Below are 12,727 nucleotides of genomic sequence, written 5' to 3'. Positions count from 1 at the left end.
AGCCAACTCCAGCCGGAAGGCAAGAGCAGCTCTGTGGTCCTGTCAGTCAGCCCTGAGGTTGTCATCTTGGTCACATGATTAACCTTCTGCCTGTTGTTATTAAAAAAAATTAAAGAGATCTTCCACGCGTAGTGGCTGTTGCTGGTGCAGACCGAATCGTGGTCTCTCTGCCCACGTAGGTGGTTCACAGGAACTGGTGTTAATTTTACTGCAGACGTTACCACGAGCATCGCTAGTTGGTCCTTAGGAAAAAAGAGCCCCTCCGCTCTCTTCCTTTGAACCGGTCGTCTCCGGGGGGTCCTGCGCGGCCATCCCCGGTGTCTCCCCCCTGCTTCAGCAGTGCCACAGCTCTCGGTCCCTGCAATCTTCCCCCAAGGTGGGTGTCTGTCATACCGGCATCATCTGTGCTTGGATGTCCTCTTTCTTCCCGGAGTCCCCTCTTCGTTCCAGAGGTAAAAGAACATCGCTGTGTCCGGATGACAAGGCTTAGACGACTCTCTGAGCTCTGAATAATCAGGGATGAAGGTTTAATTATGGCACTACACATGATATCCACCAGATTTGACACTCTGGTCATGTGAGAACAGCACTAGATGAACTTTTGCTAATTAAGCACCCTGTTTGCCTTCCTTCTGGAAACTGCAAGGAGGTATAGATGTGGCAAATCACGTTAAAGCAAAATAGAGACATTTTTGGAATCTTAAAAAAATCAGAGTTGAACCTAAGTCTTGTGGCTCCAGCCTTGTTTTATCCAGCTCAGTTCACTACTCTGTAATCTCATCCTGCTTTGGCGCCTGGAAATGTTCTTGCTCGCAATCTCAAAGTGGAGCAGATGTTGCATAAACAGAAAATAGGTTGTGTGCATAGCCTAATCTAAGCACAGAAGGACACAGAAGAAGGTTTGGATGAATGTAAGCTACTCAGAGCACAGATCTGCTGTAGTCTGGGACTTAGGACCACATTTTTTTTCAGATATATTCTGCCTACCAGATCCCAAATGTGCTGTTCACTTTTTCCCACTGCGTGGCAACTCCCACTTGGAGTAATGCCAATGACACGGGGTAATGCCTGTCAGCTCGAGTTCACCAAAGCAAATGGCTGGTAAGAATTAATATATTCTGTTCTTTCTTCCATGTTTGACTGACTTCTCTATCCAATGATCTTGTTGTTCAAGGTCCAAAGTAATCAAAGTCCAGGAATTCTTTCTTCAGATTCCCTCAAAGGAAATCACAGAATCACAGAACGTTCGGGGTTGGAAGGAAATTCTGTGGGTCATCTGGTCCAATCCCCCTGCCGAAGCACGGTCACCCAGAGCAGGCTGCACAGGACCTTGTCCAGGCGGGTCTTGAATATCTCCAGGGAAGGAGACTCCACAACCTCCCTGGGCAGCCTGTTCCAGGGCTCCGTCACCCTCAGAGGGAAGAAGTTCTTCCTCATGTTCAGATGGAACTTCCTCTGCTTCAGTTTGTGCCCATTGCCCCTTGTCCTGTTGCTGGGCACCACTGAAGAGAGTCTGGCTCCATCCTCCTGACACCCACCCTTAAGATATTTGTAGGCATTTCTAAGGTCCCCTCTCAGCCTTCTCTTCTTCATGCTAAAAATGATAAAGCCAAATCACTTAGCTGACATAGTTGTATCTGTCTTTCCTACTGTAGGATTGTAGAGTCTTCTCTGACCCTGTTGAGACTGGTTGGATCAACATAGCTAGCACAGGCAAAGTCACTGAGTGTATGGCTGCCATAAAGTGTCTTTATTAGCTGTCCGAAAGGCCCAAGGAAAACTTGGATAAGAATTAACCTGTTTACCATCCCAGTTTTGCTGTAGCTGCTACTGCATCAGTTGTTTTCTTTAATAAAATTAAGTGCCCTATCTGCAATTTGTATAATGCTGCCCCACATTATTTACACACGAATGAACTGCGGTTGTGCCAACATGCAGTGTGTAGAGGCAATATCCCCGCTTACAGTAATTCATGGTGAGAGAAAACAACACTGCAGTCTTGATGTTTTTGTCAAGTTTTCGTTCTTCTGGAGGCGCACGAGCGTGTATGGGGATTTTTCCCCCACGTGTTACCCACAGAATGGGTTTCACTGGTAAGTGCTATTGCCTTCATGATGAAATCATGGCCGTACACAGCAGATGCTGTTTTAGCTGATTTTTCTCATCACATATTCCACAGAGATATGAAGTCAAATTTGGAATGGCTATTGATTGCTCAGGTGCCTTCGCTCACCACTCAGTTTGCAGTTACTTGGGGCTTCAGCGCAACTTCGACAGAAGTGCTTTCCGAAATTTGACACGAAATTTAAGACATTCTTCATATTATAAATTTCATCTGTAATTATTATAAGTTAATTATTTAAACATTTTATTAACTTGGAGACGGAAAGCATAAAGATCAGATTTATTTCCTACTTTTTCTGAGTGTGTTTCCGCACTGAAGTCAAGGTTTCAGGCAACAAGGCAAATATTTTTACGCAGATGCAAAACTAATCAGCCAAACATGAAAATACTCCTACGGGGTTTCCTGGAGGCCTTGCTGGGGATGCTGCAGTGCAAGTAACATATAATGCAAATAATAAATAATATGGCATAAGAATTATAAGGCGGTAGGATTCGGTTAGGGACTGAATGTACTGGGTGATCCACAGGAGCTGGTGCTACCGTCTGTTTTAGGATGCTCAAAATTGCATGTCTTTGCTGCCTGGCTCTCCTATCACGCTTTTTTAAACCCTCACAATGTTCTTCTATAATGCATTCCATCAAAATGCACGTTTCCTCACAGATGATGTCATTTAAGCGGAAAAGAATTGTAAATCCTTCTTTGACCTCCTGTAGTTTTTCCTGGGTAGCCAGCTGAGCTCAAACTACTTCTCTTTCCAGTGTGATATATAAGTAATCAATATGATTTTTTTTTATATGTATATCAACAGTACTCCATGTGATTAGAGAGTATCCAGCACTACTTTAATACTACGCAGTAATTACATATGGCAGTGTTTTTGCTCGCTGTGATTTGCAATTTTCCCAAGACAAAACACGCAACCGAAACGACAGGCAGGAAAGTTTCACTGCAATGTTAGGAAAATCAAGAGAAAAGCAAGTTTACTGGGGAGAGCACAAATAGCTTTTTTCTTTTCCAGAGTAATGACTTGAAGATAGATATGCAGTGCAGCAACATGAGGTCCATCTTTTTGTCACCTCGAAATGAGGTTCCGGCAGCGTGCTGTCCGGGAGGAACCCGCGGGCTGCCCGGGACAGGCGCTGGCGCAGGAGATTGCAGCGTGCCTTGTTGGCGGGGTCGCGTGATGGGAGCAGAGCAGCCTGTTGCTCCAAGCCTGCACTGACTTCCAATGAGTTTCCGATTTTCACGGTGGATTTGCAGGTGTTGGCTCTAACCTGTGCAGTTTCCCAGAGGAAAGGCTGGGGACCCGGTTACCTTCTCTTGTTAGGAATGTTGCTGCAGCTGAGACCGGAGCAAGGCTAGGCTGAAACTTTGGTGCAAGGAAAGGTGCTGGTAAGGTGTAAAGCATCTTGGCATAAATACACACACACACTGCCCCCCTCCTTTTTTTTTTTTTTTTTTTTTTCTTTCTTCATCCCTAAATCTGCTGAGAAAGAAGTGGGGTCAGATTTCTATATTTAAGAATGATCGTTATCTTTTCAATTTTTAATGACTGGGCATTTACAGTTTCAACATACACACTGAAAGAAACATAACTATGAAATGAGAAGGGCTCCTGACTAAGTTTAGATTTATTTTGTTTTGATTGTGTTTCAGTGACAAAATAGATTAGTTTCCCAACACCATGCCTGCAATTTTATCAGAGAGCTTGTAAAGCCCCGTTCTGAGATTACATGAATGTGTGAGAATCTCTACCTAAACTTCTGTAAAAGTAAATTTTTACTCCAATGAATTGCAGTGAAAAACTTGAAAATATAACATGGGGACACCCTAAAGATGTAAGAAAAAGATAAAAGCAAAAGGATCTCCAGCGCAAATCATTTTTGTTTCTAAGCATCACTATTTATGGCAAATCTTATTACTCTAAGTACTGCTCTGATGACTCTTGGGTGGGTGGGAGGGGTAGTACCTAAAATATCCTTCAGACTGTCGGTCATCTCCTCAAGTCGTTTAGTTTCTCCCACCCTGCAGATGTGTGCCTCATCCTGGACGGTCTTTCCCTTTCCCAATGCTCTCAGGTCCTGGGTCCCTGAGGTGCTCCCTGACTGCGGCTGCGGACGTCTTGGCTTCCCTCTGGTGCCAGTGAAGCCAAAGTGGCTGGGAGAGCCGGGCGCTTCTAGCCCTGCCTTCCCCTCTCCCTCAGGCTCAGCCTGTGTCGTTTCCCCGCGTGTTGAGCATCTTCATTTAGATTTGGTCCCGGGAGCAGTGAGTTGTGCTGAAGAGCCAGCCGTCTTGTGTGTTAAATTTTAAGGAGAACAGAAAGCAAATGACACGGAGTATAAAATAAGTACTTAAGTAAACGTTTTAATCTCACTTGGGGCTGTTTGACAAAATAATGAAAACATACCACGTGCATATGTGTCTGCACATAATCATTGTCGTCGTCGTTTGCTTTTGTTGTCAGCAAAATTAAGCAGCGGAGCATTTTAGGGGAGGTTGTGCTTGCGATTCAGCGGCAAGCCTCGGCTCGTGGCGGGGCGCCCAGCCCTGGCTAAGGCAGCCTGCAGCGTAGGAGCCGAGCCGTGTTGCTCCGCAGAGCCCATTCGTTTGAGGAACAGCCTCTGCGTGTGAGCAGGCACCTGCTTTTGCACAACGTGAGGAGCAAGGTCTCAAATGCGAATTTTTTCGGTTTCACCTGAAGGTATGACTTGCCAAATTTCAACCTGTTTCTGATCCATGATGGAGCAATGAAAGCTATAGTGCTTCCTAGAGGTAAGGTCATATTGTAATCTAAACTAGAAAAACAAATCGTGTCCCAACTTGGCCTGTATTAATATCCAATTCTGTGCAAAAGTTTGAGTAGATTTTTTTTTTCACCAGACAGTGCAGGTATGATCCTTTTCCATCAAAAGGAAAGAAGCAGCAGCAACTATAAGTTACATTAGTGCATTATCAATTCTTTGTACCATTAATGAATTTGAAATAAAATTAAAAATACTAAAAGAGATGACTATTTGACTATAGGGACAGCAATTTCTAGGTCATTTCTTGTCTTCTGTGAGCAAATTTCTTCCAGTTTAGGAAATTCAGGATAATTTTCATTTTGAGAAGAATGGAACATCCATTCAAGAGACAATAAAAGCTGTTTAAACCTGTTAAATACTATGAAATAGATGTGTACAGCTAATTAAGGTATGTGTTGAATAGTAATTATGTCATCCTGAGGGATTTACAAATAGAGTCTAGTTAAAATTTGATTCAATCTTCTATCATTCACAGAAGGTGCAAATTATTATTCATTTAGCGTGCTCTGATTTCAGTTCTAAAGGTAATCCAGAAAAAAGGGAGAGGGATTTCTGTTTTATCAGCCTTGTTTAAGAACTAAGATCCCTTAATTATCACACTGTACCAATAGTCTGCTACCCAGCTTACTGAAGCAGTCATTCAGCTTTGAAACCAACAATTTACCCTCCAAGCAAAGACAGAGACAAGAAAAAGTGTTTAGTCAGCAAACAAATATACCAAATTGTATGTTTTGGCTTTTGTTGGTGCTCATGTTTCTGAGCTGCGCAAACGTGAATCACTTGCACAATACCTTTCAATCAAAGGCATCAAGGCAAAGGAGACAGATTTCCCAAGAAAAAGAAAAAAAAAAAGACAGGAAAGGTGAAATAAGGCTTCACGGGATCCCGTTCTGTCAAGCTTCTGGAACCTCTTTCCAGGCTCTTTCTTTTTAGATAACATTGCTAGACTCTTAGCTTTACTCCTTTGTGTAATTTCTCATCATAGTAACAAAGAATTAGGTAAGATTCTTGATCACCGTGTGAAAGTATTATGCATTCTTTTGCAAGGAAGTTACTTTTAATGACCTTAAAAGAAAAGCTTTACTGTGTTTCTGGATTTAGAACAGTAATTGGCAATCCCCGTAGTTACCATTAGAGCTGGCCTGAAATGGAAAACAAAAAATATTGTTTCATGAAATATTTTTATGTCTTGGAATGAAAACTGTATCTTTCAAGGAAATTATGATATTCTTCAGAAGCCAGAAGACTCCAGGAGCTGCAGTGGTAGTGGTGATGCGGTAGAAACGGCTGAAGTTTCTATTCTGCCCGATTCAGAGGGCCAGCGTCTCCAGCTGCTGGGACTTCTCTTCTACGTGTCTCAGCTGCCATGGAAATTTTGTCAAAACTGAGATATTTTCTTGATATTTTTTTCATTTGTTGTATTTCAATTTTTTTAAGTAGGAAAAACTTCTCCCACAAAATTTTCTCACTAAACCTGTTTCTTCCATTAAAAAAAAAATCAGACAATGGTCATACTACCAAAGATACAGGACATTACTCCAGTTTTTCTATAAACTAAGAATACGTAATCCATGTGGTTATATTGGCAGTTATTGTTTGGGCTTTTTGGAAAGTAAATTCTAGCGTGCTTAGGCTGGATATATCTGTTGTGTGGTTTTATTGCAGAAAGGTCTGTCTTCTCCTGTACTACTTTTTTTACAGTATATGTTTTCCTATTGATATCAATGGGACTAATTACGTATATTAAACAGCTTTATGGCAATTAGATTGTGTATCCTGCCCCACTTAACGCCAGCCAGTACTGAAGAGGAGCTGCCTCTGTGAGGGAGTGCAGCAGCTGCCCAGCAGCTCTCTGAAACAGTGTGCAATTCTGTAAGTTGAGCTGAAGTAAAGGTGCTGGACTTCTTTAGAAAAGTTATCAAGAAGGAAAAGCTAATTTGCTGTGTTCTGATTTTTCTCTTTCTAACCAAAGTAGCATTTTGGTAAGGTGAATAGGAGAACCCACATTATCTTTGCCCGGTTGGGTTGGGTTTTTTGGAGAGAGACAAATGCGCTTGACATAACTGGTTTTCTCCGCATGTCCCGTCGTATTTAATCTTTCGATACAGCTGCTCACTTACAGCATGGTTTGCAGTACTACCCACTGAAAAACCATAGTCCTAACTGTTGTTTGGAATTTGGCAGAAAACTACCATATTTATACATTTTTTTTCTCTTAGACTGCCTTATAGATGTGGTAATATTGTAATAGAAGTGGAAAATGTTCCCAGTTCTCAGCAAGATAAGAAAATGTTGTTTCTTATCTGTGATTTGAGAAGAGATGAGGGGTCAGTGAGGTAGAGATAAATGAAAGCTATCGCGCACTTGGTAGCAGCTGCAGAGGAGAAATATCTCTCACCAGCAGCTTGTTTGAATGGAAGGGAAGAGAAGGAGGCAGCTTGTAAGTCAAGGGAGAGGAATGGAAAAAATGTCAAGTAAGATCAGAGAAATTTATTGGTTTATTTGCTTAAGGAAACAGGTATGCAACTTTGAGACGGTTACTGAAAGGAAGAGAGCAAGTCAAATTGAAGGCAGCTTTAAATGCTTGCCCGTTGTTGATGCTTTGGGATTTATAAAAATTCATAGGCCCTTTCGATCTTTGTAGGTAGCCGAGAGAAGCAAGGAGAACGGGATGGACTCTAAGCCACCTGGTATTTTGAGGGATTGCATGAACATGCAGGGCAGTCTGCTGGGCCCCAGGTGTAGTTTATCTGGGGTTTGCCGTGCCTGCCTACCTGCCTCAGCGTAGCTGTCTCACAGAGGGAGGCAGTTGTGCTGGAAGTGGCATGGTGAAGGTTTTAGGCTACGCCTGTCCCCATCCAAGAGTTAGCTGTTTGGAAGCTGCGTTTCTCAGCAGCGTATGCAGGAGCTATGAAGATGGGCAAAGCTTGGCTTCAAGATGCAGAATGCATATGTGCCAAACTTGGTGGTAGGGGCTGGGTGGGCCTGCAGCCATTGAGATAAGTTCTCCTCGCCATCCTCAGTGAATTTGTAGCTGATTTTCATCTGATGTACGCTGCAGGAGCTGTTGGCTACCTGGTCTGTTGTTTTAGTTTAACCTCAGCCAGCAACTAAGTACTGGGCAGCTGCTCTCGCACTCCCCCCACAGTGGGGTGGGGGAGAGAATCCAAAGAATAAAAGTGAGAAAACGCTGGGATTGAGATAAAGACGGTTTAACAGGCGAAGCAAAAGCCACACGCGCAAGCAAGGCAAAACAAGAAATTCATTCAAGACTTCCCATCAGCGGGTGGGTGTTCAGCCATCTCCAGGGAAGCAGGGCTCCATCACATCTAACGGTTACTTGGGAAGACAAACACCGTCACTCCCCTTCCTCATTCTTCCCCCAGTTTTACATTCTGAGCACAACATCATATGGTATGGAACATCCCTTTGGTCAGTTGGGGTCAGCTGTTCCAGTTGCGTCCCCTCCCAACTTCCTGCGCACCCCCAGCCTCCTCGCTGGTGGGGTGGTGTGAGAAGCAGAAGAGGCCTTGACTCTGCGTAAGCACTGCTCAACGGTAATGAAAACATCCCTGTATTATCAACGCTGTTTTCAGCACAGATCTAAAACTTAGCCCCCCAACAGCAACTATGAGGAAAACTAACTCTATCCCAGCCAAAACCAGCACACCTGTGCTGGCATTTGGGTTGAGAGTGGAGCAGATGCCCCAATGCCTACCTATCCCTGCCACCTGCTGTGGAAAGCAGGAGAGCTGTCTTAGGTGCCTGTTTTGTATTACAATAGCAGTGGATGTATTTGGTTGCCGAGCTATTTTTTCTCGACATGTCAGTTTTTCGCTTGTGTTTATTTGCACACCATTCCCTGATCAGCGAGAGGTGCATGGCCTGTATTGAGAGGAGTAACGATGTCTCATGAACATGGGGACCACGCCTATGAAATTAGGTGCTAAAATTCAGGAGGTGGGCTAACTCTTGGAGAAAATTTCATATTTGTTCTAATTAGAATACATTGGAAATGTGTGGCCGGTCTTTCCCCTGGTAGACCAAAGGCTACAAGCTTAACTAGCTTTAAACGTGAAGTTGAAATTCTCCTGTATTCAGCTGCCGCAAGAAGTTGAATCTTCATGTAAAACAGTGTTACAGAATGCTGGTGTGCAGCCTGAGGGGACTCCACTTGGATTTTATGGAAGTGAGCCCTTTGCTTGCCTTAAAGAAATAACATGAATGAATACCAACACCAGACGGTCATTTTCCAAAAAGATGCTGCAGAGTGTTTCCCAGTGAAGATTTTTACAATGAAGTCAAGGACTGTAAAGTCTTCGGCTGTACTCAAAGGCTATTGTCATTTTTCTATCTGCAATGAATGATTGTTTCATATCACAGTAGAATAACTTCAGGTTCAGAATTTGTTGAAAGCAGGAGGATTTTTCCAAGAGGGTGGTGTCTTTTGGGGACGGTAGGCGAAGAATGGTCTACAGCAGTTGTGGTAGGAATAATGGAACAGGACAAGCTTGTCTTCCCATTTCTTCTTACTGGGATGTGTGCACAGGTTGCCTTCTTTAATAGACAAGTAAGTGGGCTAAAGTTTTGGAGCTGCACATTTAAAGCTTAGATCTTTTGCACCAAAGAGTGGAAGTAGCTACAATAACTGGTAATGCACATAGAATCATTTGTTGCTGAGCTTCTAATAGTAACAGATTTCAAAAATTACATTTTGGAGCTAGTGGAATATTTGAAAGATTTACTTCTAACAGAATTTGCATTCCATGTAATTTGGATTTAATAACTTGGGTAACAGAGGCAAAAGGGTTTCTGAGTATGTGACTCTCCTTTTCCATGGCACGGTAGGTATTTCGTCTTAATTTTTGGTTGCATGCTAAGAAATCAATATGTAAAGCAAAAGTGAACAGATACTTCAAAGGAAAGCATCAGAGAAGCTGAATAGTCATTTACTGGGTTAGTATTTAAAGCTGGTATATATTTCTGAGTGTAAAAGGGCTTCAGAACAGGGCAATTCACAAACCACTTCTTCCCTTTCAACAGCTGTTTCGGAGACAGCAGGTGTCTACCTGGCCCCGTGGAAAGAAGACCAAGTGTAGTTTGTGACAGAATTGAGTGGAGATGATCCCAAGCTGAAAGTCAAAACAGGATCATCTTTTAAGTTCACTGAGTGACCTGCAATTTTATTCCAGCGCCTACAACAGGTAAGAGGCTTCTACAGAGTCTACATCTGCATTTCCTGAGGTGATTTAATATGCGAACTCTAACCCTTATTCATCAGTGCCTTTGGGTTTGGAAACTACTGATGCAGTGCCAGGCACCAGTACCAGGTTTTTGGTAGTTTTGTTGGGGGTTTTAAGGTATCTCTTTTGTCAAAATCAAGTCAGAGAGCTATGGTGCATTTGTCAGAAATCCTACAGTAACGAGTGCATATGCAGAATACATCTGGGACCAGCATTTGAGAGTAGAAGAGGACAGTTTCTTAAATCTTTATGTCTCATTACCACATAAATCAGGAGAAATTTGTCTGAGTTAAGCAAGAGGCCTACATCGAGGTGGGAAGTGTTGTTGGCCCTTGGCCTCTTGTTGGAGGTGATTCCTGGAGAAAGTAAATTTGGGCCTGAACTGTGTTGCTGTTACAGAACATATACAAAACAAAAAACCCTGAGAAATCCCAGCGCGCCTTTTCAGATGTTGTGTATAAACAGTAGGGATCTGGCTGGGAGAGAGCCTACCTGCACCATCCAGGCTGGGCCAGCTGCAGACAGCTGTGTGGCAAACTGACGTTGCTGGGCTGATGGGCAGAGCCCTTCAGGAAGGCGGCGAGAGCGAGAATGAACTCCGTGCTGCAGGTCCTCATCCTGAAGCTTTTTCCTTGCTCCTTTTCAGTTTTTATAGGCTTTTATGTTTACTCTTGGGCATGAGGTGCCAGGTTCCTAGGTGGACCTGGGCTTTCCATTTTTTTTATTTTTATGCAGTCCATATAAAACGCCCTGTCCTGCCAAGTTACTTGAGAACTTGTGTTCGGTGGAGCAGGGGGCATGCTCTGTGTCTGCTCACTGGAGGGACAAGGTATTTTAGATCATGAAAACTGAGGGCTGCTTTGCTCTGTCATTGTTTCACTGGGGATGAACAGCAAGAACATATGCAATTTTGTTCTCTGTGGCTTAATTTCAGTCAGAGATAGGTCTTCAGGACAGTAATATCCTTCTTCCCCAGCTGATGTACCCACAAGGCCTCTGTGTTAAGATGCAGGCAGTGCATTGAATGTGTGCAACCCGTCCTATTCTGACATGCCACGCTCCCCCCTGCCTCCCCTGAGTGCTGTTTCTTCTAAGTGGCCACAAGTTGCCAAAGCACAGAAGTGTGTGACTTCTGCTGTTGGAGAAGACCCCCCTTCAAAATGCGGAGCTGCCTCTGCAGCTGCATGGGCAATGAAAGCCAGGGTGTTTCCACAGGGAAGCAACCACAAAAGCCGCTTTCTGACAGATAGTGTCCTTATTGCTTAGTCATTAGCCCTAATGAAGAGGTTTTGTCATATTTAAAAACAAAAAGGGGGGGGGGGGGGGGAGAAAAAAGAAACTGAGAAAGAAAAGGAGAAAAGAAACAGCCAAGAAGGAGAAAAGATGGGGAACAGTTGGGATTATCTCTGTGCCGTCTCTCAGGTCCAGTGACAACACGACTACAATGGGTAGCTTTCAGGACTGCATATGGTCTTCCTTCCGAGGGAGTTGATTAAGCGACTCCGGATGAAATTGAAATCCTGTGATTTGACCTTTGTCTGGCCTGGGAGGGCTGCAATTCGCATAACAATTTCCTTTTGTTCTTTGTTTGGAGTTATTAATCCAACATGAGCCTCGAATTAATCAGGGGTAGTGCGTTGTTACATTTCTAATTCACAGCTCCACTGCTTGTGTCTTTTTTAATTAAGGCCGAATGATAGCAGGCCTTAGCCCCTGATTGCAACACTTACTAACCACACATTGAGGGATGAAGAGGCTAAATAGGCAGAATGAGATTACTTCAAGGTTTCACTTAATTGTTTTCTTCCTTTAAGTAAAGAGCACTGAAGGAACATTGTTAATACCAGGCTGGGAGCATTTCTTTTATATGCATTGCATGCGTGCGTGTGTGTGTGCACGCAGGGGTGGGGGAGGTTATGATGGGTGCACCCAGGACTCGGAGCTCTAATGGCTCAAGGGTTTGTAAAATTGAAGCCTTTGGTTATTGATTTAAACCATTCCTCCCACCTCCCCTGGGGGCAGGGGTAAGGGTAGAGGAAGGAGGAAAAGAGTTGAAGAACATTAACTGAAGTTAGCCGCATGGATTTTCTCATATCCTGCGTGAACCCATTTGTTTATGTAGTTTTTCTTGCTGTTGGCTAGTCGTTCAAAAGTAGAAGATGCAGGAAGACTGAAGGCTATCAGAGATGCTAAAGAAATGTGTTGAGTGACACAGCTCTCCAAAGCCTGAGAGAGATAATAATGACAATAAAATAAAGGCGAGCCCGTTGTGTCACACACCAGATTTTCCTCATACTGAGGGATGTTAGAGTCGTGTTTCAAAAGCTGTTTGTAAATGTGAGTTGGCAGAGCAGTCCAGGGCCACAAAGGCGCAGGTGCTATTCCAGGGGAACGTCGTAGAAGATCTCAGTTAGATTCATGCTGGAGAACTCAGCCTGTGCCAGCCACTGGAGATGCTGGAAAAGAAAACGCATTGAGTGCCCAGCCTCACAACATTTATTTGCACAAATAGTTCTGTTAGTTTTAAAAAAAAAATAACAGGGATGATGAGATTA

General features: G+C 43.5%; 1 protein-coding gene across 11 annotated transcripts in view; it reads left to right on the top strand.

Moving 5' to 3' along the window:
* SOX5 (SRY-box transcription factor 5) overlaps positions 1-12,727 on the top strand; it is a 649,868-nt gene that overhangs the window by 302,838 nt on the left and 334,303 nt on the right. For all 11 annotated transcript variants that reach the window (XM_075439940.1, XM_075439932.1, XM_075439927.1 and 8 more), the window contains one exon: positions 9,973-10,133. The gene's annotated coding sequence lies outside the window, so the exon portion shown is untranslated. The remainder of the gene's footprint in view (positions 1-9,972; positions 10,134-12,727) is intronic.

This window comes from Opisthocomus hoazin, chromosome 1 (assembly GCF_030867145.1).
Source record: "Opisthocomus hoazin isolate bOpiHoa1 chromosome 1, bOpiHoa1.hap1, whole genome shotgun sequence".
Taxonomy (NCBI): domain Eukaryota; kingdom Metazoa; phylum Chordata; class Aves; order Opisthocomiformes; family Opisthocomidae; genus Opisthocomus; species Opisthocomus hoazin.
This window is presented reverse-complemented; position numbering and strand designations above follow the sequence as displayed.